This window comes from Rattus norvegicus, chromosome 2, assembly GCF_021556685.1.
Source record: "Rattus norvegicus strain SHRSP/BbbUtx chromosome 2, alternate assembly SHRSP_T2T, whole genome shotgun sequence".
Lineage (NCBI taxonomy): Eukaryota > Metazoa > Chordata > Mammalia > Rodentia > Muridae > Rattus > Rattus norvegicus.
Genome location: NC_141535.1, coordinates 31,142,419 through 31,167,819, shown reverse-complemented (window position 1 = coordinate 31,167,819; position 25,401 = coordinate 31,142,419). Strand labels below are relative to the sequence as shown.

Here is a 25,401-nt window from a genome sequence, read left to right as displayed (position 1 = left end):
CCAACCAATCAATGAATCAACGAATCAATCAATCAGTCAATCAAATGAATAAATGATTATTCCTCCTTTTGTAGCTGCCAGCTACCAACAACTCCTGATGAAGGGATGGGGCCTAAAGGGTGCCTCCTCCACTTATGTCTGGATTTTTTGGGCTGGATCAACATTGTATGGGTAACCCTGGTTGGCAGGAGTTCGTAAGTGTGACACCCATGTCAAAATATCCCCCACTGAAAGAATTTCTTACTGTGATTATTTTGATTAGTAGCTTATTTACTTATTTATAATTCTTTGCCTATACAGTTAATAGTTGTCAAACTTTGCTTGAGAACTGCTTTGGAATTGTGATTCCATCCATCTGTCTTTCTGTCAGAGATGGTCTTGGTATGGCAAGGTTTGGCCGTGGTTCCTGTGGTTCCTGAGCTGGGGCTGAGCTTGTCTTAACCTGGGCAACCCTCTGTAGTCTGAGGCACACAGCCTGATGTTGCATCATTATATCCGAGCGCCTGTCGGATAGCGTCTTTCGAGCCTGTTCACTACTAATTGACAAATAATTCATCAGCAGTTTGTGCACACAACTGACCTATGCAGCCTCAGGACCATCAAAGCTTGTTTCTACAGTAGACCCCGTGCTTGTGACTACATAACAAAACCTCTCTAGAAGGAAGGGTGAGGGGAAGAAAGATAAAGGGTGTTCTTGTGTTTCCACAACCTGCCATGATACCTCTTGGCTGTTTGTATGTAAGCCTTTTATTTAATTCTGACTTACTCAGGATGTTAGGTATGATTTTTTTTTCCTCTTTAAGGCATGTGTCATTTAGCCAAGGCTGGCTTCATATTTGCCTCTGGTCTTGAACTCTCGGCCCAGAGAATATAAAAGGCATGTGTTAGCAGCTGCTTATGTGATATCTTGGGACTAAGGATCATAGGACAAAAGAAAAAGTGGTTGTCTGAGTAGACTGAAGGGAAGCACCCCAGCTCCTTTGATTTGTAGCCCAAATGAATGTCTGCATTAACGTTTGCCTCTTTCTTCACACACACACACACACACACACACACACACACACACACACACAAGCATGCATGTGCACACACATGTCTGCATATACATACCCACATACATACCCACACACATGCCCATATAAATACACACACGCGTATGCATATATACACATACATACCTGCACACATATACACATACACACATACATACATACACACAAGCATGCATGTGCACACACACATGTCTGCATATACATACCCACATACACATCCACATACATGCCCACATAAATACACACATGCATATGCATATATACACATACATACCTACACACATATACACATACACACATACATACATACACACATACATATACACACAAGCATGCATGTGCACACATATGTCATACCCACATACATACCCATATACATGCCCACATAAATACACACATGCATATGCATATATACACATACATACCTACACACACACACACACAGTTTTTCTATGCTTTATCTTTTAGGGAAACTTTCTTTGCTTTGAGTAGAACATGAAGAAATGGTTGTGAATTTTCCTACGCCTACGTATTGTTGGACATTTGGTTACTAATATAAAGTTACAAGTGCTTTTCATGGTACTTACCAGTTTGACCTCTGGAAAACTCTGTCTGGAAGCAAACAGATAAATGTCTAATTTTTGATAGATCGTTATTCAGAATTTCAGGGGACATGAAGATGTCCAAGCTGTGAACATGTGACATGTGTGGCAGCATGTATCTTGACTTATAAATATTGGCAAATAAGGCCAAGTTTCAAGGTGGCCATTCTTTGGTGATCTGGTTGGTTTTGTTTAAATTCTACTTTGCATTTTTTTATTGTGTGTGTGTGTGTGTGTGTGTGTGTGTGTGTGTGTGTGTGTGTACAAACACACATGGAGCTCGAGGTTGGTGGGTGTCTTCGCCAGTCACACTCACCTTATTTTTCTGAGGCAGGTTTTCTCCCTGAACCCAGAGACCACCAGCTTAGCTAGAGTGGCTGGCTAGCAGGTCATGGACCTGGTGCTGGGATTGCAGGCTCAGGGACACCCAGGTTTTCGTTTGTATCTGAGTTCAGGTCCTCACCAAGCACTTTACCAACTGAGCCATTCCTCCCCCAGCTCCAGGTAACCCAGTTTAATAAGTAAATGAGAATAGTATGCCTGACTTTCCACTTTCAAACTTAAGTGTCCCTCCATCCCTCCCTGCTTCCACCTCCCTCCATGTCTTCCCCCTCCCCCTACCTCATTTTCTTTGGCATGACTTGGTTTTGGAGACCAGGTTTCAAATAGTAGCACCTGACCTTTGTGTTTAGCCAAGGCTAGCCTTTAGCTCCTGTCTACCTGCTTCTACCTCCCAATGTTGAGATTATGGGTTCACGGCACTCTGACCAGCTGGACTGGAAAGAGTCTTAAAGCCTTAAAAAGAATTCAATATCTTAATTGCTGGAGTGCTCTCTTTCAAGGGTATTGACTTGCTAGGTAGCCTTTCTTCTATTGTATGGTATCTGTAGTCTGCACGCTGAGCAGAGGAAGCTGGGCAATTCCTTCAGTCTGAGGGGATTATGCAATTGCCTCCCAGTCACTTTTCATGCACCTGTCTGGGCTACTCTTTCCTGCTCTCCATAGAAAACAAGTCCCATACTCTCCATTTGGAGGAAAAAGAATGTTTCTTTAGAAAAACACATTCTTGCTTTATACAAACTAGTTTGCACATCTGTGATCTCAGTATGACTTTATAATTGGCAAAGATTCAATTATAGCCCCCTTGTGTGTGCTTTCAAGTGAAAAGAAGAAACGGAGAGAATCACTTATGCACGCACGCACGCACGAACGCATGCAGGCACACACGCCCAGTATAGGTCAATGCAAAGTTCCTTGTTCCCAGATCCAGCTAGGACCTGTGGGTCGTGACCCCTTTGGGAGTCAAATGACCCTTTCACAGGGGTCACCACAGACCATCGGAAAACACAGTTTTACATCACGATCCAGAACAGTAGCAAAATTACAGTTATGAAGTAGCAATGAAAATATGGCTGGGGTCCAGTACAGCATGAGGAACTGTATTATAGCGTCAGAGCATTATCACGTGCAAGTTGACACAGAAATGCTTGAGCAGAGGAGAGAGGAACTGGCAGTTCGTGTGTCTGGAGCTCTGGCTTCTGTTGGGACTTTGCACCTGGGGGCTGACAGCTAACATCTTCAGCCATTGCTCCTCAGCTTCAGAGCCTCCTCTCTAACTCCATGAAATCGCTCACGGCAACCAGTGGCTTACAGAGGTCCAGCACAACCCATGTAATGTACACATCTCTATTGAAAAAAATCCTCATATCTGCCGGGTGTAGTGGTGCACGCCTTTAATCCCAGCACTCAGGAGGCAGAGGCAGGTGGATTTTTGAGCGCAGCCAGGGCTACACACACACACAATAAACAAACAAACAAACAAAACAAAACAAAACAACAACAACAAAACAAACAGCAACAAAAACAACAACATCCTCGTTTCTGTGTCTCCTTCCTTCACAGTCCTATGCCTACTAGGTAATATTCACGTAAGTTTTAAACACACAACCTCCCAGCTCTTCCTCAAGGAATATTCTTGAAAAGAATTTCATAGAGCCTACATAATATAGACGGGAACATACCTTTGGTTTTAAAGGTCGATTATTTTTGTAAAAGGCAAATTCACTAGGGTACAACTTAAACATAATACAGTTTGCTCTTTTAGTTTATGTCCTGTGGTTTTTGGAAAACACTCGCTATCCCATGGCCAGCACTAGCATCAGGTGTACAGTTTATCTGTCATCCCCAAGTGTCAGGGCCACTCTTTTTCCCACCCCAGCCCCACCACTGTTGATCTGTTTGCTTCTCGATAGTTATAAAAACCAAAAGGCACTTTCCCGATGTCCTGTCAGCGGAATCACATATCGTATAGTCATCCAAATCTTACCTTTAACAGTGTAGTGGGTCGGAGATGCACGGGCTGATCTAAGGAAGCTGGACATGCCCTCAGGATCCCTGAAGGGATTACGCAGTTGCTGCCCAGTCATTTTTCCTGTACCTGTCTGGGCTACTGTTTCACTCTCTCCATAGAAATCAAGTAAGAATACGTACTTTAGTGTTCTGCTTCTAGGGATTCCGGGGGGCAGGTGCTATTTAGTCACTGGAGAATCCTGGGAATGTCTGCATGTGCTGGTGACTGTGATTAGAGCAGCCATGACCGCTATGCTAATCTAAGCTCACACAGTGCTTTGTGCTAGTAGTTTGCAACCTGTGGGTCGCAACCCCCCTTGAGGGGTCAAAATACCCTTTCCCAGGGGTCACTTAAGACCATTGGAAGTACCAGATGTTGATATTGGGATTCATAACAGTAGCCAGGTTAGAGTTATGAAGTAGTGATGAAATAATTTTATGGTTGGGGTCACTCCAACATGAGAGACCGTATTAAGTGGTCACAGCATTAGGAAGGTTGAGAACCACTGGTCCAAACCTAAGTAAATGCTTATAGATGCAGTGTGCTATGTTCTAAGACCCGTCTGTAGTTCCTGAAAGTCGTCTGCTAGGGGCTGGAGAGATGGTTCATCAGCGAAGATCATTTGTTGCCCTGGTTAAAGACCCAGGTTGAACTCCTAGCACTCGCGTGGTGGGTCGAACACATCTGTTACTCCAGTTCCAGAGAATAATATGCCCTCTTCTGGTGCACATGCATCCATGATAGAAAACATGCACACATATAAAGTAAAGCCAAAACTTAAAAGGACACCTGATATATTTATTTTATCCTTTTGTGAGCTTATTGTTCGTCTAATTATAAATGTGATAGACAGTCCAGAAATGTAGAAAAATAGAAAATTATGATGAATCCTTTAATGTGGTGGTCCTTAACCTATTAGCCACACCCGTTTGGGAAACACCTATTTCTGATGGTCTTAGGAACTGAGCTACTGCTCAATAGCAAAGTTACAGCTACGAAGGAGCAACAAAAATAAACTTGTGGCTCGGAGTTCCTAAAACCATCAGAGCTACGTGTTTTCTGGTGGTCGTGACCCACAGATTAGGAACGACTGCTTTAAAGAAATGTTAATCGCACACACTTTTATTTTCATTTAGTTGTATTCTAATAAAACAGAAACAGTTGCTGTTTACCTGCTTTTCTGATATATTATCCATCATATAAGTGTTCTATGTCATTAAATATAATTGTCAATGTCTTCACACTACTCGAATCTAAGTTTAATGATAAGAAGCTCAGGAAGCAATGGCAGAAAGAGGAGCCATTTCTGTAGGGGCTTGGCATCCTGGGCTCTTGCATGAGCCCAGTTGTGTTTCTACAGCTGTCTGTCAGGGGAGAGCTTTAGGTCAGTTAAGGTTAATATGTCCCGTTGTCTTGTCAGACGTATGCTTTAGTTGTGAGCCCATGGGTAGTAGTAGAGAGCGTTGATCTACCACGCATCATTTTCTCTACTTGAATAACCGCGATAGCTGTTAACGGTTCTTAGCACGGTGAGTATAAAAAATATTCTATATCCGTATGAGAGAATTCGTTTCTTTAAAAGTAAAATGAAGGTTGGAGGTTGTCATAAAAAAAAATCAGCTAATAGCTGGCAATTGTTTTCTTTTAAAATCTACACGGAATTGCTGTTTCAAGAGCAGTCTCTCCTGAAGTACAGTTTGTAGATATCGGGGAAACTGACTGCGGTTCTTCATATCTGGTTTAAAGTGGTCATGCAGGAAGTGTGTTTTGACGATTCTATAAAGGACCGCCTGACAGGATTTGTGAGGCAAGGAAGAACAGAGAAAGCACCTGAGAATGTAAAGACACAGCTGCCATTTTGGATTCTCGGGAACGCTTTCTTCTCCTGGTTTTCAACTTCAAGACACATAGCACATCATGCTGTTACTGATAAGGCGTGTTCCACCCGGTATGTGCTTCTTCCCCCCTCAAGAGTGAGCTTGTTTGAAAAGGCAAGGTCCTCAGTTTAAAGCTGAAAAGTGTGTGTGTGTGTGTGTGTGTGTGTGTGTGTGTGTGTGTGTGTGTGTCTATGTCTGTGCCTGTGTGATGAGATGTGATATGTTTCCTCTAGGGAAAAATTGAAGTTTCTTTGAACATTCTAGACTATGGATTTCCTGTCCACCAGGTATGATTAGCCATATAGACTCATGTAGTTCTCAAATTATATAGATACTAGTTTGCTATCTGATTTATGGATACATATTACCTAAAACCAAGCTATAACTGTTGCAGCTTTTGTTACCTTTTAAAATAGTTGATTATAGGGACTGAGGATGCTCAGCAGTTAAGATAGCAGACTGCTCTTCCAACAGGACCTGAGTTCCAATCCCATCACACCAGGGTCAATGTATGGGGAAGGCTCACAATCACTTCAGGGGGTTGGATGCCATTTTCTAGCTTCCATGGTACCTACAGTTATATCCACAAGTCCTTACACCCACCCACATACAATATCATTTTTTTTTTGGTTCTTTTTTTCGGAGCTGGGGACCGAACCCAGGGCCTTGCGCTTCCTAGGTAAGCGCTCTACCACTGAGCTAAATCCCCAGCCCCTCATTTTTTTAAATCTAAAAACATCTACAGTTCAGTTGATTAGAACTTGATGTGGTTTTTATTTTTATTTTAAAATTATTTAATCATTTTATATGAATGAATGTTCTAGGCAGAACATGTCTGTATATTGTGTGTGTAGAGGTTGTCAGACCCCCTATAACTGTATTACAGATGTTGTTAACTACTATGTGGGTGCTGGGAATGGAACCTCTGGTCTTCTGGAAGAGCTGCCAGTACTCTTCACCATTGAGGCATCTCTCCAGCCCTCGATTTTCACTGTTTTTTTCTTTTGGAAAAGCATTTAAAGAGAGTCTGGAGCTCAGTGGGAAATGAGGGGGGCCTAATGGAAACGGATCTGCTCACTCACCTCACTGGCAGGTTAGTTTGGTGTGCATGTGTAGCAGCATGGTGCATGATTGATTTGCCAAGCTCAGTGGAGGTCACCAGGAAGTGAGCCAGCAAGAATTCTATGTCGAGCATGTTTCAAAGTGGCTGCATGTCGGCAGCTTTTACAGTTTCTTTAGAAATGAGACAAGGACGTGTCGTGTTGAAGCTGTTGTTTGGAGCCTTTTTAAGTAAACTAGGCATTACAGAACCAAGTAACGTCACCAGCCTTTTAAGACTGTTCTGTATGCCTACAGCCCCTGGTTGTTTGCTCTCCATTTTGAGTGGTTTAATCTAAGTACATTAAGTCCCTGCCTTGTTCTCTCTGCAAGGAGGCAGACATCTGGGTCTGAAAATAAAAGGAGAACTCTTGTACCAAGGAGTCAGTGTTTGCACTCAAAGTAAAAGTATGCAGAGCCGTCTCATGATGGGTCTAAGTATTCTGAAGGACATTTGGCATTCAGAGATTTGGGAGATTCGTGGTTTTTAAGTTCTAAAGAATAAAAATAAAAACAATTGTTTTTGGAATCTACCAAAAAAAAAACCCAAAAAAACAAAACAAACAAACAAAAAAACCCCCAACAACCCAGTTCATCAGAGTATGGTGCAAGTTTTTTTATTTTTAAATTTTTTTTAAAATTACCAAATTGTTTTGTATGGATGGATGTTTTTCCTACATGCCCGCCTGTATCTTAGGTGTGTGACTGGTGCCGAAAGGGGGTCAGATCCTTTAGAATTGCATGACAGATGGTTTTGAGCCACCATGTGGGTGCTGGGAATTGAACCCTGGGTCCTTGGCTCGTTGTGGTGGTTTGAATGAGAAATCTCTCCCATAGCTGTGGGCATCTGAGTACTTGCCTTTCAGTTGGTCAGTGTTGGGAAGATTAGGTGGTGTGGCCATGTTGAAGGAAGCGCATTACTGCAATATTTGAAGATTTGTGCTTTCAGTTCCCTGCTTCTGCGGCCATACATGATGCTCGGGGCTTCCTCAGTGTGATGGTCATAGAAATGAATGAATGAGTGAGTGAATGAATGAATGAGCGAGTGAGTGAATGAGTGAATGAATGAATGAGTGAGTGAGTGAATGAATGAATGAGTGAGTGAGTGAATGAATGAATGAGTGAGTGAGTGAATGAGTGAATGAATGAGTGAATGAGTGAATGAATGAGTGAGTGAATGAATGAGTGAATGAATGAGTGAGTGAGTGAATGAATGAATGAGTGAGTGAATGAATGAGTGAATGAATGAATGAGTGAGTGAATGAATGAATGAGTGAATGAATGAGTGAGTGAATAAATGAGTGAATGAGTGAGTGAATGAATGAGTGAATGAATGAGTGAGTGAGTGAATGAATGAGTGAGTGAATGAATGAGTGAATGAATGAATGAGTGAGTGAATGAATGAATGAGTGAATGAATGAGTGAGTGAATAAATGAGTGAATGAGTGAATGAATGAATAAGTGAATGAATGAGTGAGTGAGTGAATGAATGAATGAGTGAGTGAATGAATGAGTGAATGAGTGAATGAATGAATGAGTGAGTGAATGAATGGATGAGTGAGTGAATGAATGAGTGAGTGAATGAATGAGTGAGTGAATGAATGAATAAGTGAATGAGTGAGTGAATGGATGAATGAGTGAATGAATGAATAAGTGAGTGACTGAATGAGCCAACATAAATTCTTTCTTAGACAAGTTGTTTTTGGTCTTGGCGTTCATCACAATTACAGAAGAGTAACCGTGTGGATCGGTATAACTGGGAAGGAGAAATTGAGTTAGATTGCGGGAAGAACTTCCCCCCAAAACCAGGTCTACGAAGACAGGAAAATCTTTTTTGGAAAAATAAAGAAAAAAATTAGAGTGATCTGTATGAGTCATTTGTCTCCTTGGTTAGAATTAAGAGAAGTTGTGAAAAGATCTACTGTGACCACTTACAGTTTGAACTTTCTTGGGTCCCCAACAGAAAGGCATTCTTGTTCAACATGGGACAACGTCCCCTTCATCCGGGACTCCTGTGTGCATGAATTCCCTCTGACAAGAGGAAAAGATGTTATTTATGCTCCTTTAAGTCTGGCTAATGGTAAGGAAGTGTCCATGTTTGGACAGTTGTCGTTATTACAAAATAGATTTTATTGTTCATATTTTTGTTTTTATTGTCAATTTGACATAAGCTAGAGCCACCTTGGAAGGGGGAGCTTCCATTGAAAAATTGCCTCAATCAGATTGGCCTGCACCCATGTCTGTAGTGAGAATTTTGGTTTCTTTTAAAAACATAGAAATGTTATGTGAATATAGTTTTGTTTATTTAAGCCCAGATGTGGGATATGGGGCTGCTTCAGATTGTCCTCGGCCACTGGCCATGATTTGCCTCATGCTCTAGCAGGGCCTGATTTTGCCAGCTGCAGATAATTCTTGCAAATGTACGACTTTTAGGGTTCTGGGGACTCTTGAGAGGGTCTATAAATTCGAGAGCTGCAAGCGAGGTGCGGTGGCTGCTTCTGCCTTTGCTGCTGCCACTGTCACCATGGACCCTCAACCCCCACCCCATCGCTGCTACTGTCCTTCCTGCTGCAGGTTGCCATGCTGTTACTCTTGCTGTTTGCTGACAGCAAAGATCAAAATTTCCCCAAGGAATTCAATGCTCTCAATCAGCAGGAGTAGTCTAACAATATCAAAGCCCCCCCTTTCCTCTCTAGCCTTCTTTCTTTCCTACCTAATGTTGGGGGGTTGGGAGGCATTGGGGTGGACAAAGGTGGTAGGAATAGGAACCCACAATGTAGCCAGAAGTCCAGTTACGCCTGTCTAGGAGAGGCCATCTTGGTTGATGATTGATGTGGGAGGGCCATGCCACTGTGGGTAGCACCACCTGTAACCCGGTGGGCCTGGGCTGTAACTAGCTAAACATGAGCCAGAGAATGAGCCAGTCAGCAGCATTCCTGCATGGTTTCTGCCTGGGTGCCTGGCTTGTCTCCATGATGGATTGTGACAATGAAGTATAGCTCAAATAAACCCTTTCCTCCTTAAGTTGCTTTTGGTTATGATGTTTGTTACAGCAGCAGAAAGCAAACTAAAGCACATGTTAATGATTTTAATAGCTTCGATTCCCCCACTGCAAATAATTCTCCTTTTGTTTCAGTTCTGACTCCCAAGATGTTGTGTGATTTCTCTGCTCTGTCCTGGATGGATTCCCTCAAAAGTTTGCCAAGAGCTTTCATATACTCCTGCAAGTGTCTCTGTGCCAGCAGGAACCCCAGCCTCAAAGTGTGGCTTGGAGGATTGTCACCATGCATACTCTCCTAACATTAGAACGGCGCCCCCTAATTGATCCCCTAACAGTGTTAGCATGTGGTGCCCCTAACTGAGCAGAACGCCACACTGCTTTTTCTCAGTGCAGGAAGAAAGGCCACCGCCACCTTCCCTGACCATAGGCTGTCCTGAAGGGGCACAGCTCAGTCTGGACAGCTGCATCGTGTTTGATGAGCCAGCCTGGGCTCTCCACATTCAGTATCTCCAGGTTTCTGCAGCAGCAGTGGTTAGCTGGGCCTCCTCCTTTCCCTGCCATGCTGCTGGGGTGTCCTGACCCCAGAACTCTCTCTGATAATCAGTGACGGCCATCATAGTATTGACCTGGCTGAATTCCCCTTGAATCCTGTCTCATCACAACCAGTCCTCCTAACCCCAAACTGCTTCTCCTACTGGCAGTTTGCCAAGTACCTCTCTGCCTTCCCTGAGACAGCACTGAGAACAGCACAGAGTGCCACTTGTTGCCAGAAAGGTTTCTCATTTCTAAGATAATTACCTCTTTGTTTTATCCCAGCGTAGTAAGGAAACGGTCAGGCTAGAGGATGATTAAATCAGTATCACAATTGGTAGCCTTTTTTTTTTTTTTTTTTTTTTTTTTTTTTTTTTTTTTTTGCAGTGCCTAGACAGATTTCAGATAGACTCTTTCGCTTTACAAGCTTGAAATTTGGTTTTTCTCTTAAGTCAGATGATAGCTAGATAGACATCTCTTTTCTTCTCTTCTCTTCTCTTCTCCTCCTCTTCCCCCTCCCCTCCCCTTCCCTCTCCCTCCCTCCCTTTTCTCACTATATAGCTTTAGCTAGCCTCAGTGCCCTCCTGCCTCTGCCTTAATAGTGCCGACCTTGAACCTACTTTTGAAGATTAACTTGTTAACAATATTTCAAGGGACTGTGCGTGATGCTGGGTGGTGACGAGCTTGCTTCCCTTTCTCAAGGCTCTGGGTTTAATCTCCAGCATGGCACAAACCCGCGTGGACGACACACTCCTGTAATCCTACCACTTGGGAGGGGGAGACAGGATTAGAAGTACAGGGCAGCCTCAGCTATGTAGTGAATTTCAGACTAGCCTGGACTTAATAAGGCCAATAAAACATTAGAAAAGCTATAACATCAGAATTATTGGGAAGAGTAAGGAAAATAATATACTAAAGGCCTCCTTGAATTTACTCCCTAGAGTGAACCCGATTGAGAGGCTGATGGCCACGGTGTTAAGGAACGCTTTCTGCCACAGAGAACTGTGTGGTAGCCTGTCCTGAGCACAGCAGTGGCCAGGTGGAGAGGAAGGGTCCCCTGGGGAACCCTGGCAAGGTCATCTGATGATGGTGCTGCTGGATCGCCCAGACTCGAGCATGTCCTTCAGTCCTGCTGCTTTCTGTGGCTGTCCTTTCTGCCACCCCCTCGGTGTTCAAAACCAACGGCGACGATGTGGGATAGTTGACCACAGGTGTGTGGAGTTGTTTTCCCAAGACAGACACGCGAACATTGATACGTGAAGGTTCTTTAAAACTCACAGCCCAGTCAAGGAGAATAAAGATGAGCAAAAAAAAAAAAAAAAATCAGGTTATAGCAGACATCTGTGGTGCACCTCATGCCTGTCACTATATCCGGACGGAGGCCTCCCAGTGAATCCTTCCAGGGATTTGAAGAGCGTGTGAGAGCGCCAGCCTGCGTAGCTCAGTCTCTCTAAGGAACTGGGCGCAAGATGTCAGAGACTTCCTGGCTCAGCCTCCTAACAAGCTGTAGTGCCTTGGACAGATTCTCTTGGTGATATCTTAGCCTATTTTGGCTTCCTTATTTATCAAACAGAGATTATAATAGACGTCAACCTTGAAGGACAGCATGATGAAGCTGAGGTCTGATGGAGGGTTGTGGCCAGCTAGGGCATGATGATCTGTGCTGCCCTGCTCATTGTGCTGCCCTGCTCATTGTGCTGCCCTGCTCATTGGCTGCCCTGCTCATTGTGCCTCCCTGCTCATTGTGCCTCCCTGCTCATGAAGATGCTGTCTGTGGGTAGTGCTGGCTTTGTCTTCAAGACCGTGTTCCCTGGACAGAAGGAAGTCTGTAGCTTTGGGAGCACGATTGCCCCCACAGGAAGCTGTCAGGCTGAAATGCTCACCTGTGCTGGCTCAGTGTTACATTTGGATAATTTGCCAAATGAAGACTGCGAAATTCCCATCCCACGGGAATCTCGAGGCTTCCTGTGTTCAGACAAGACTTTATTTCTCAGTTCTTCCTTATGGTATCATAGCTTGTTTCAGTGAAGTGTGTTAAGTTTATTATTTATTTAAGGGCTGATCATGTTCTGAGGGTGGGGCTGGTGGTTTTTTTTTTTTTTTTTTTTTTTTTTGGCTTTAGAGAGGCGGGTATTTCCTTTCCCTGATAAGATACCCAAATTATAGCAAGTAGCCGATTTCTCCCAAATTATTTGGACTACTTTTGTCACCTTGAGAGAATAAAGCCCCAGACTCTTCAGAAATCTTGTTTTTGGTGGTGGTGGTGGTGGTGGTGACTTTAAATACCCAGGAGCTATCCGCAGACTAGCTTTAATCTTGAAATAGGAGTAAGTAAGGAACGGAGATAGGCCTCAATTTGAATCCCAGCTGTGACCTAATTTGCTTCAAGTCTCTCTTTCCTCATTGTAGCAGCAGGAGGAGTAGAAAATGCACGAAGTGCAGTGTGGATTGTGTGGGTCGGTACCCAGTGCTGGCCAATGAATAAATAGCTAATCTTGGCCATAGATTAGTTTGCTGAGGTCCAGGACCAACACAAAGCACCATTGTTTGTTAAACTATTGTTTAATAATAATAATTAAGCATTATTGTTAAACTATTTTGTATTTCTGGCTTACAGTTCTGTTTATAGGTGTTTACTTTTAAATCCTTGAAAATGTTTACTTTATGCGTGCAAGTATTCGCTTGCGTATATGTCTGTGTACCATGCATATGCTTGGTGCCCACAGAGGAGAGAATAGGGAGTTACAGATGGTTGTGAGCCAACATGTGGGTGCGGGAATGCAACCTGGGTCCTCTGCAAGAGCAGCAGGTGCTCTTAACCACTGAGCCATCCTTCCAGCTTCTATTTGTATTGTTTTAAAGTATAACTTCATGAAATCTCGACTTAGCCTTAAATTCAGTTTTCCATTATATACTCATCTGTCTCGGGCAGACAGTGTCTACACAGAGCACTGGTGTAAAATGCCTACAACCTCACTAGGAGGATGCTCAAGAAGCCTGGGAAAGGGATTGACAGGCGGGCAGTTGTCGAGGGAGGGAGGAGGGGAGGTGGAGGGCTGTACCTTGCCAGATTCCACTGTAACTCTTCATCTGTAGGGGCCTTTGAGGCAAGATGAAGGGAAGAGTAAGCCACTGGGCTGCAATGAATGATGGACACAAAATACCGCTCACAGGGGTTACCACTCTGTCTGACACAGGACCAACTTACACAAGACTTAAATGTTGGTTTGTTTAAGATTTAACGGTTTAGATTCAAAAAGAAAGATTTCTCCTTGAGATTTCCTAAATTAGTCACTTGTTTAGACTTTTACATTTCTTTTATATGAGGTCTTTAATAAAACCATGGAAACCATGCATCTCAGCTGTATAGACTGGTACTTTTTACAATGACGTGCTTTGATTTTTTTTTCTCTTTCTCTGCTTTTGTTTAAAAACAAAACAAAACAAATAAACAAGAAAACACCTAAATCTCTTATCCACAGATATTTAAAACCTGACAGGGAAGTCTCCATTTTTAGCAACTGTGTGCTCAACAAAATTTAGCCTGTAGGGTTTCAACAGGAATGCTTAAATTTCTGTAATTGTTGGGAGTTTGTTTACGTAGACTCAAAGGGGTTCTGTGTGCCTTCCTTATGTCGGCAGAAGGTTGGGAACTACAGTCTTGAAGGAGTAAAAAACTGGTTAAACATCTGAGGGTCTCTTCCAGGAGATGTTTCAGATTCAAGCTGTGTGACCTGAAGATGTGTGTCAGCTTAGTCGTAGAAGAATGTTTTCAAGGAGAAGGGGTCTTGTGTAGTATTATGAGATTATTTCCATTTAAGGAACTAATTGGGAACCTCTGGAACAGTCAGAAGAAACCCATAGTGAAGATCACCACATGATCAGGAGGTTGCTGTTTAAACATTCGGTTTAGAAGGAGTAGGGTGTTTATGGGATGGGAACTGTCTTACTTTCTGATAGGTAAGTTATAAAGCCGTAGGCTCTGACGAACTTCCTTTTACTCCTTGTTGGGGTTTTGGTAAGTTAAAGTGATGGCTAAGTTTGATTGTCAACATCTCAGGATTTATAATCACAACAGGAATGAATGGATGTGTCTATTAGGGATTTTCCACATTAAGTTAATTGAGGTGGGAAGACCCACAGTATCCCATAAATTGAGGCGTTCATTGCCCCCTGTTTCCTGATTGTGGATACAATGTGACTAGCTACCTTCTGTTCTTTCAGAGGTAGCTTCCCTGCCAAGATTAGTTTTATCCCTTGGAGTGAGAGGGATGGGGGAGTGGAGAGGGGAGTGTACCTTTTAAAAGCTTTGCAGGTGAGAAGAGGCTGCTTAACCAGTATTTCCAGCAGGAGTCACCAATTTTTTGACTTTGTTCTCAAGGTTATTTTGGTGTGTTTTCTTTTAAAGTATATTCTTCAAGTTTGATTATACTTGGGTTGCTATGTGATGCCTTCTCTTCCTTAGATGTTCTGTGGGCCGTACTGATTTGATGAGAGCTTCTGGCAGACATGGAGCCCGTAATCAATCAAACCTTCTGTCCTTTTCCTGGACACTCACTTTTAAAATACCTCCTAGCCACAGCTTGGTGCTGAATTCTTACTACCTGAAAGGGAGTGGAAGAGATGGGGGCCATGCTCAAGCCTGAAAATCCATGGTGTTCCAGACTTTTTTCCCCTCGAACTGGCTGAAATGGAAAGGTAAATTGGGAACTAAGTTGCAGGCTACAGAGCCACAAGATGGCAGGAGCCTGGGTCCTAGACCATGACTTGGAGCAGTTACCCAGTTACATCATTTGGATGGGACTGTTAGATGCAAGCTTATTGTGATACCAACAGCATTGTGGGCTCTCTGTAACCAGCTGTAACCCACTGTAACCGGCTGTAACCAGATAGGATGCTTCTTGCTGATCCCACTGTCACTGAGTTCAGGGTGGTGCTACAGCTCTTTCCATTTGGTTCCTGTGTTTCGGCTCCTTTTGATCTTCTAATAGATTTGCCTTCTTCAATGCCCATCTTTATTTCCTCCTCATTCATACTTTCCCTCCTGATTAAACCCCCACATACCTTGCCACTCTGACGTCAGCCTCCATGCCTAACTCTGAGAGCCTCCTATGACTGACCCAACAGTAAGTGGCTTTTAGTCATTGGACAACATTTTTATTGTTTCAAAGACTCTTTTTAGAACCACTTTAGACTTTTAGCAAAACCGAGCAGAAGGTACCGAGCTTTCGAAATGTTCTCTCCCTCCACACATGTGTGGCTTATCCCATTACCAACCCTTCACCAGAGGGGCACATGTATAACACCCAAGGAACCACATCAACAATCACCTGAACTCCACGGTGTACATTAGGGCCATCTTTTGCTGTTGTGCATCTTCTGGGCTTGAGCTAAAGTGCAATGACACCTATCCACCATCACTCTACAAACCACTGTGATAGCTAATGCTCATCGCTGACTAGACTAGACTTGGAATCACCTAGAAGACACCTGTGACGTGTACCTGTGAATGCATTTCCAGAGAGGTTTAACTGAAGAAGGAAGGCCTTTAGTGCTGGTGGTGCTGTCCCATGGTTGAGTACAAGGGAGAAAGGGAGAGGAGTACCAGCATACGTCTCTCTCTGCTTCATGCTTTCGAGTGTGATGTGACCAGCTGTTTCAAGCTTCTGCTTTCACAACTTTCCTACCACAATACACTCTACTCTCAGACAATGAGCCCAAATCAACCCTTCCTTACTGAAGTTGGTTTTAGTTTGAAATTTGGGCATAGCAACAAACAAAATAATTAATACATTGACCTGCTGATTCAAAATTTCCCTGCTCACTATACACTGGAAGTCACTAATCTTTCCCCATTTCCAAAGTTTTGGCTTTTCCAGAATGCTATACATTTGAAGCATACAGAATATAGCCCTTTAGGATTAAGACTGGCACAGATGGTTCCCATGACAACCATTGCTCTTCTTGTAGCACTAAGCAACTTCAGATAACAAATGCATTATCTTTGCATTGAAGTTGAACATTTTTCATATTTGATATTGAAGCCACATCTAATGACTCTTTATATCTGGTTTACTTTAGTAATGTCTGTACAGCAGGGACCCTGACGATGTGTGGGTGTCTTCAGAGGTACCTGTCCTGGAATGGTTTGGTTTGTAAGCATTTTCGGGTTGTATATGCCTCTCCATTGTTTGTAGTTGACATTAGGAAAATTTGAATCATGTTTCAACTCCATTAGCCAGAGCTGGAGTGAGAGGACACTCAAAGCTATTCCCATGTTTAAGTTAAAATGCTGACCCAGACTTCCATTTAATCACTGGATGCTGTAAGTCGTTCCTCATAACCCACTGGAGGGAGGGGTTACTCTGTCCACTCATCTATCTCCCTTTAAAGATGGCAGGGAGAGCCCCATGTTCTAGGCCCACCCTAGCACCAGATCACTTCAGCCACTTCCTGCTTGGCTCTAGAAAGTGCTGCTGTCTGTCCTGGTGGCTGCTGGATCAGCTGCTATGATCCTGGAGAAGGGAGTATCACCGGAGGTGACAGTGCTCCGTAATGGTGCCTACTCAGATCTTGCCTGGACTGACATACTGACTTCCCCAGGTTTAAACTTCCCCAACTATGGCTTATTTTCAACAAAACAACCAGAATGATCTTTTCAGCACCAGATCTTGTTAATTTCTTGCCCAAATTGCACTCACCGGTCAAGTGCTTCAGATGGCCTCTGCTTGTCCGGGAACCCTATCGCCTACCCCTCAGAGTGTGTTAGCAAGCTTCCTTGATGGTTCTCACACACCTCAACTCTTGTTGCTTCAGGGCTTTTGGGCTTCCTGGCCTTTCTCCCTCATGTGCTCTTGGATACTCACGCAGCTCTGTGCCTTACTTTCTCTAGGTCTCCGTTGAAATAACACTGCTTTAGAGCCTCTTCCCTACTATCTGAAGCCTCTCTCTCCTTACCCATCCCTCCCTTCCTCAGCTCTGGAGCACTTCTCAGATGCACAATTATTTATTTATCGACTGTGCCTCCCCACTAGAAAAGTTTGATGAGGGCAGGCAGGTCTTAGCTAAAATTCCTGGCATAGTCTCCGTGTGTACCTTGAATATGAATGGGTGTTTGCGAGACCCTTGAGCCATTCACTTACCTGCAGTGTCTCCACAGTTCACTGAGGACATGGGAGGATTGTACTTAACAGGATTAACTGCACTCTCTGGCCTTTCTCTTTTAGCTGTCCGTGTCTGTGGCTACAGCTGCTACTCTCATACTGCCGCGCCTTGTGCTGAGGTACAGAGAAAGGCTGGGCCCTAATTTACTTTGGCTACATGACACCTCTGGAGATGCCAAGGTGTGGCATCTCTGTAGCAGGTCTGTTTCTTTCTGGCTTAGAGCCCCAAACAGTTGACCTGAGGAGAGAGAAGGAGAGGGAGGGAGAAAGGAGGGAGTGGGGAGATCAAGAGTGCCACAGGGAGAAGGAGAATGCACCAGACAAGGGGCAGAAGTCAAGACTCAAAGCAGCTCTAAATGGCCAAGCCAGGCTCACCCTGCCCAAGCTGGTTGGAGGATAAGACAAGCTGTGCAGGTGGGGCCCAGCTCTTCAGCAGGGCCTCTTCCCCTGACTGAGGTCCAGCACATGGAAAGACAGACTTAGCAATGTGAAGATGTGTGACTAGTAGGGCAGGAGGGCTTTGGAAAAGTACCGTCACTTGCTACTATCAGGAGGAGATACATTGCGAAGTGCATCCCTCCTTTGCCCCGCAGTTCCTGATGGGTTGGTGCCCAAGCAGAGGCCCATTTTCTCTCTGCTATCCTCCCTCTTCCTTCTTCCCACCTCCAAACTGCCATCCCTGGCGGACTCGTTCCAAATGAGATTTGTTCTGTAATTTCCGAATCCACGCTCCCATTGCTGAGAATAGCCAAATTCTTTTTTTTTCTTTTCTTTTTTTCGAAGCTGGGGACCGAACCCAGGGCCTTGTGCTTGCTAGGCAAGCGTTCTACCACTGAGCTAAATCCCCAACCCCAGAATAGCCAAATTCTTCATCCTGCCTGGTACTGCTTTGGTAGGGCCTTCAGTGCTCCCAGGAATAGCCTGCTCCGTGGTGTGAGTATACATGGCGCCTGCGTGCTGAGGGCAGAAGAGGGTTGTTCTGGCTCAGCTGCTTCTCGAGAGGGGCAAAAAGCACAGGTCCTTGCTGTTATACCTCTCGGGAGGGTCTTTCAGTCGAGCACATTTGTCTGCCCCTGCGGGAACACTTGATGATTGTGGCATTATTCTTCGCCCAGGGCAGATCGGTTTACGAGGATTTTAGACTCTCTGTGTTCTGTGTCTTGGTTTAGGCTTGGCGTGTATGAAGTTGTCAGCTGACCCACCCTGAACATCTGGCAGCATAGACCCACAGTCCTCAAATGTTAAATAACTACAAGTATGTGGTCGCTTGTCCGTGTGGGTCGAAAGTGACTCCAAAGTGTGCAGCCTCGTAGCGTGGTAACTGTGCTGTGTGTTAGCGATCAAGCCGTTTACGCCAATTATAAAAAGGGTTGGGGGAAACATTAGACTGTTGGTGACTTTTGTCCTTGATAGAATGTTTCCCTCCATCAGCAAGCAGAGGGTCTGGGCTTAGAGCCAGAGAGACCTTAAAGACCCAAAAGAGATTATATGGACATTTTTATAGGTGAAATATTTTCCCCAGAGCATTGTCGGGAACTTCAAAATAAGAAGCTCGAAAGAATTTACAGTTATGATTTTAGTCTTTCAGTTTAAATTCATTACGCGCGTCAACCCGGCTGAGCCTGGCAGTTTGGAGCCTCTCCAGGATCGTAAAATCTGGTTAATAAAATCCACTAAAAGCAAATGGCAGTCCTTTAAGATTTAATTCTAAGGAAAAGGATTTAGAAGTGCACATCCACGATGAAGTTTGAATGGTGTGTTCGTAAATTCCCAATATCCTTCCATTAGAACCACGGTTCTGTTGACTTCAGTTTGAAAATCTCCAGTCTTCTGAGCATAACTGAGTTAAGCATGAGACCAAAAGCACGGGAGGAATAGATTGTAATGAAACGTGCTCAGTGTTTCACAGGAAGGCAATTCATCATAATTCTGCAGCAGATGGTATGGGCTCTTGGCTCTCGGGACTGGGTATGGTTTAGTGCCATTGTCTTGTGGTGCATGGATAAGCCAAACAGAAAAATAACAACAGTCACAAACATGCCCTGTCTCTGCTAGCGTTCATTCCCCTACTCTGTTCATCTCTGGTCCACACAATACTCTCACAGAGCTGAACTCCATCCCAATCCTTTCCCTCCATTGTTCTGGGTTCTCCCCATGGGCCTGCAGAACACATCAGATCCCTGTCGGTGTGGCAGACCCTCAGATATTTGCAGTGTGACTGTTTACCCACCAGTCTGCTCCTCTCTGACAAAACAGCCCAAGTTCCTCCAATTGTTTTCCTGTGACAACATGCCTTCTGCGTCTCTTTGGCACCTTTGTCACTTTCCTCTAAACACATGGCCGGCTTCATCTGTTTTTATACTGAAACAGTCCGTGGTCTAGGTGTGTCTGGCAAGCTGGACTGTACTCTTTCTAGAGGAATTACTAGGTTTCTCCAGTTCTGGACAGGGCAGAATTGACATCTTGTTTCTCTCAAGACTGACTCATGATAAAACATTACTGACCAAATCCCCATCCTGTGATACCTGTGTCCAGTTGTTAAACAGCATTAATATCATTGATTATTATGAGACCAAGGGAATAGTAAAAGAATACAGAGATATGGTGGTCTCCCTCCCTCCCTCCTTTTTTCCTTCCTTTCTTCCTTCCTTCCTTCCTTCCTTCCTTCCTCTCTCTCTCTCTCTCTCTCTCTCTCTCTTTCTTTCTTTCTTTCTTTCTTTCTGACTCTCTGTGTATCTCAACCTGGCTTTGAGGTCACTGTACAACACAGGCGAGCCTTAAATTCACAGCAATTCCCCTGCCTCAGCCTCCTGAGCGTTGGGTTTACAAGTATGGGCTGCTAAGTCCATCTGGGAGTGGGGATTGTAATTTCTGTTTTCTCACAGCCAACCCAGCGTGTTTCCCACTCCCATCTGCTGTGGGAGTCGGGTGTTTGTGTTCAGCATCTACGGGTCCTGCGCTATTGTGTAATCTTTAAGTTAATACTGTGGAAATTCACCGAATTGAGGTGCTCTGAAAAGCTTGCTTCTGAAGGCTGGGGATGTGATGGAACATTTATCTAGCATTCATGAGGCCTGGGGTTAGATCCGCAGCTCCACAGGGGGAGAAATTCAGGGCAGGGTCCACTCTGGTCTTACAGGGAACATCTACTTTGAGTTAGTCTTTACTTTTACTGTTAGAGAAACAAAGGTCACTTCAATTATGGAATGGCCAATCAGTCCATTAATAATGAAAGTCGTAATGACCTTTTGGTGTGTGTGTGTGTTCATTCTTTTTTTTTTAAACATTTATTTATTATGTATACATCATACAGCTTTCTGTCTGCATGTATGCACCTGCAGGCCAAAAGAGGGCACCAGACCTGATTATAGATGGTTGTGAGCCACCATGTGGTTGCTGGGAATTGAACTCAGACCCTCTGGAAGAGCAGACAGTGCTCTTAACCACTGAGCCATCTCTCCAGCCCATGTGTGTTCATTCTTTTTGATGTGCTGAGTTCAGTGTACAAGTTAGGATAATGGATTGCTTCCTGAATATTAACACACACCTGTAATTTATGGTTATTATTTTCATTGATAAATTATCACTTTTTAAGTTTCAGTTTCATTTTAAATAATATTTCCGTTACGTGTGGAACTTAAGGCGGTCTCCTGAAGCATGTTGTTTCACCGTGGGGTACCGTCTGTCACTTTGGTCCTCATCGTTCTATCCAGCTCTGATGTGCCGAAGAAGAACCCTTCAGTTCATCCCTCCCCCAGCCCCTACCTACTCAATGTTGGCTTATTGCTGTCCATTTCCTCCTGTCGGGAGCTGGAAACCATTCCTACCCCAAAGGCAACTGCTGTAACTGTGTTTTGTAAGTCCTTTGAGCTATAAGTAAGTCAGCCTTTTAAAAATAAATATACTCTCATAATCTCATTCCATTTTAGTCAGTCTGTGTTGACATGAATTTTGTTATTTGGCTAAGCTTAGACAAGCCTGATATTTTTTTTTTTTTTTGGTTCTTTTTTTTCAGAGTTGGGGACCGAACCCAGGGCCTTGCGCTTCCTAGGCAAGCGCTCTACCACTGAGCTAAATCCCCAACCCCCTGATATTTTACACCGCAAAGAATGAGATGCCTTTAAACGTGCTTTAGTTCAGTGGCTCTAAACTTGCTTGGATCATAATGTACTTGTGCTGCCTTCTTTTTTTTTTTTTTTTTTGGTTCTTTTTTTTTTCGGAGCTGGGGACTGAACCCAGGGCCTTGCGCTTCCTAGGTAAGCGCTCTACCACTGAGCTAAATCCCCAGCCCCTTGTGCTGCCTTCTAAGGGTCTCTGACTAATTATCCTTACATAAACGCCCCTGTCACGTGTACCTTCAGGGAGATAAAGGAGTGCCACCCCCCACCCTCGGATTTCAGAATGAGAAGCTTCGTGTTTAGAGTCTAAAATAAATGTTGAGTGGAATGTACCTATGGATTTTAAGACTAGAAACCCCTTAGCAAGGGGTTTAGGTGGAAAGCTACATGCATGTTACTAAGCGATCGGGTATTTGCTGATAAAGAGAAAGGGATGCTGGGGCCAGGCACGGCAAGGTTCCAACTGGATGCTAGACTGATCTTTTCAGTGTTCTCCTTTAGAAATGAGTGAGGATCATGGCAGTAGCACACAGCTATTCCTGTAGAATAAAATGAGAAAATACATAAGAGAACACTTTCTAATTGTGTGTGTGTGTGTGTGCCCGTGCGTGCGCGAGTGTAGGTGTGCATCATAAGGTGTCATCCCACAGGATGTCATTAACCTTGCATTTTGGAGTGGGCTATCTCACTGGCTTCGAGCTTTCCAAGTAGGCAAGGCTGACTGGACAGTGAGCTTCGGAGATCCATCTCCCAGATGGAGCTTCAGAAATTTACCTTCCTGCATTGGGGTTGCAAGTGAGCACCATTTTGCTCGGCTTTTTTTTTTTTAATGTGGTATCTGGGGATGAAACTCAGACCCTTGTGGTTGTACACAGGCTGCCCTCCCAATGCCCATGTTTTAAGGAAACACTTTAAGTTACACACAGAAGTTTGAAGTGAAATACTGTTGGCTCTCATCATCTTCTTAATCACATGAAGACAAATGTGTGTGCTGAACTGTGAGGAGGAGAACCAGGTCAGAGGCGGAACGGAAATCGAGAGACACCATGTCATGTTTCTGACTCTGGTGTCCTGAGCTACTAGGCATTAGACTCACTGGTTATGTGTGGTGTGTCTTAACTTCCTTATGACATGGCTGGGTTATCCTGGGGTTTCATTGTTTAACTTTTCAAAGATTCAGGGGGAGGCTTGTAAGAAATTATTATGATAACGATATTTTAAATATATAAAAAAAGAAAGTTTGGTAGTTCCCTTCACGATGTTATTAACAAAATAATGGATTTTATGATATGTGTTAGTAAGCTTTCATGATTACACACGATGTATTCGTTTCCATCGGCCTGCCTTGTGTTCTTGTTCCTAAGCCCTCTCACACAGAGGCTGTGCATATTTGAATGTTTGGGAATACAGTAGAACATGTTTTAATCATCTTATAAAAGGTTGGCAATTACCATCAAAAAAGCCCTAACATGTTTTGCATTTCAATTTTGCCCTTTCTTATAAAAGCCGGCGCTCATAAGCCTTTAAAAATCCCTGGGCCTTTGAAGCGATCGTGATGACTCAGAAAATGGATCCACACATACGGAAACAGTCTTGTGAACGATGCTGACGTGTGCTGAGTCTGTCTAACACCCACTTGTAAACTCTTCGCATAGCCCTAGGTTGCAAAGCCCTGCCACAAACAGATATACCATTCTGTTCTCATTACCTGGTTTGAAAACACGTGGCTTACTGTCCACCTGAGCCTGTTAGATGGTTTAGAAGCTAAATAAAACAGGTCGCCTGGCAAATAACACTGTCTTGACAGAGTGTGACCATATGTGGGTGCCCTGCGTGATGGATGAGAAGGAAGGGGTCATTAGTGTGAGAAAGCTCAGTGACTAGGCTAATATAGTCACCCTAGAGAGAACGATTGAGAAAAAAAGTCCTTAGAACATGCAAGTTAGTACATGAGCCCACGAGGAAGCTGAGACCTTTCCTTCCCTGCTGATTTGAGACACACGATCCTTATTACGCAGTTTTTACATGCCCATGTGTCTGTTCCTGGTGTCTCCTTTGTGTTCTGTTCCTCAGACACTGTCACACTGTTCGTAAGACCCTGGTTTTATTCTTTATTCCTCTTTGGTATGGCAAGGGCTTGTCTACTCAAATATTATTCCCTCCTCAAATCTCTACTCTTATTTCTTCTTCCAAAGAAACTTTCAAGTAATTTTGTTCAATTTTCTCTGAAAGCATTCGGTTTGGGTTTTGAGTGGAATATGTTAAATTTTTTAGACTAAGGAGATAATCTCGCCTTCTCTGTCTTTTAACTGTTTCCAGAAGTTTCGAGGAATTATTTTTTTTTCAGTGATCTATTTGTTTTTATTTTTTTCCCCCTGCATCGTTTTTCTTGCCTGCGTGCACGTCTGTGTGGGGGCGTCAGATCCCCTGGAGTTACAGGCAGCTGTGAGATTGCTTGTTGGAGGTGTAGGAAGTTGAACCCGGGTCCTCTGGAAGAGCAGCCAGTGCTCCTCACAGCCGAGCCGCCTCTCTAACCTCTTAATGGAGTGTTTGAGAATTTTGCTAGTGAGGCCCAGCGAGTTGACAGAAAGGAGCTAACACATTCATCTGCAACTGTGACCCTGGCATCGATCCGCCGGTTTTATTAGGACACGTTATTGTTTTCAGTTGTAGAAAGCAAAGCCTGCAGCTCTGAGTTCAAATAAGGGCAGGCATAAGGTTTGGATGTGCGAATTCTGTGAGTGGAGTCTCTACCACATGGGAAGTCAGTGGCTTCCAAAGAACTGTGGTAGACTTCAGTGGCCAGCCTCGGCCTGGGGTTGCCACCTGCCGCTGATTATTTGAAGTCACAAGCTCAGCCCGTTCTTCCTGTAGCCCCCTTCCTCCGGGGCTCCTAAACGGCTCAGCTCAGTTGGTTTCTTTTGAATCTCCTGCCCATCCATATTCTTACTCTTCCGTCACCAGATCCTTTCTCTGCTATCCTCTCCCACCTGTCAGCATCTACTTCAGCTCCTTCTGGTGGCTCCTGGGTCACCTTCTTTCCGAGCCACAGTCCTTGACTGTGTTTCTGACGTCCTTGTGATTACTAAGTAGGTGGTTCCTTTCATTCTGAGTATTGTCCTCTGTGCCGGGACACTAGATCACCTCTCTCCAGTGGACCCGTAGTCTTTGCCATCGTAAAGCATGGAATAGTTCTTGGGAGGGAGGAACCATATATCCAGACAGGGGAGGGAGGTAATTGGAATGGTCGTGGCGAAGTTCTTGCCTCAGTGGTAGTTCTTCTTCACCTGGCCAAAAGAAAGCCTAATCTGACCATTGTTTGGAGTAGACGCAGATTAGATATCTCTGAGGTCCTTGAAAATCTTTGATCTGTTTATACAATCTGCTCTGTGCTTAAGAAAGCTGCTAGCGTGTCAGGACAGGGTCTAGCTATGGAGAACGAGCAGCCGGTTAGCAACCAGACACACGACTCGGGCAAGCTGTTCTTGGTCTTTTAGGAAATGGAAAAGCTGTCTGAGTTTCCTGTCTCAGTCCTGTCAAATGTGCACCATTGTTTTGCGTCTTTTGCTTTTCAGCTCTCCTTCCTGTGCTCTCTCTGAAGCTATTGTA

General features: G+C 44.0%; 1 protein-coding gene across 5 annotated transcripts in view; it reads left to right on the top strand.

Annotated features, from left to right (window-relative positions):
• Positions 1–25,401, top strand: part of Arhgef28 (Rho guanine nucleotide exchange factor 28) — a 297,367-nt gene that overhangs the window by 91,164 nt on the left and 180,802 nt on the right. For 2 of the 5 annotated variants that reach the window (XM_087625793.1, XM_087625783.1), the window contains exon 3: positions 14,977–15,209. The gene's annotated coding sequence lies outside the window, so the exon portion shown is untranslated. 5 annotated transcript variants of the gene reach the window in all.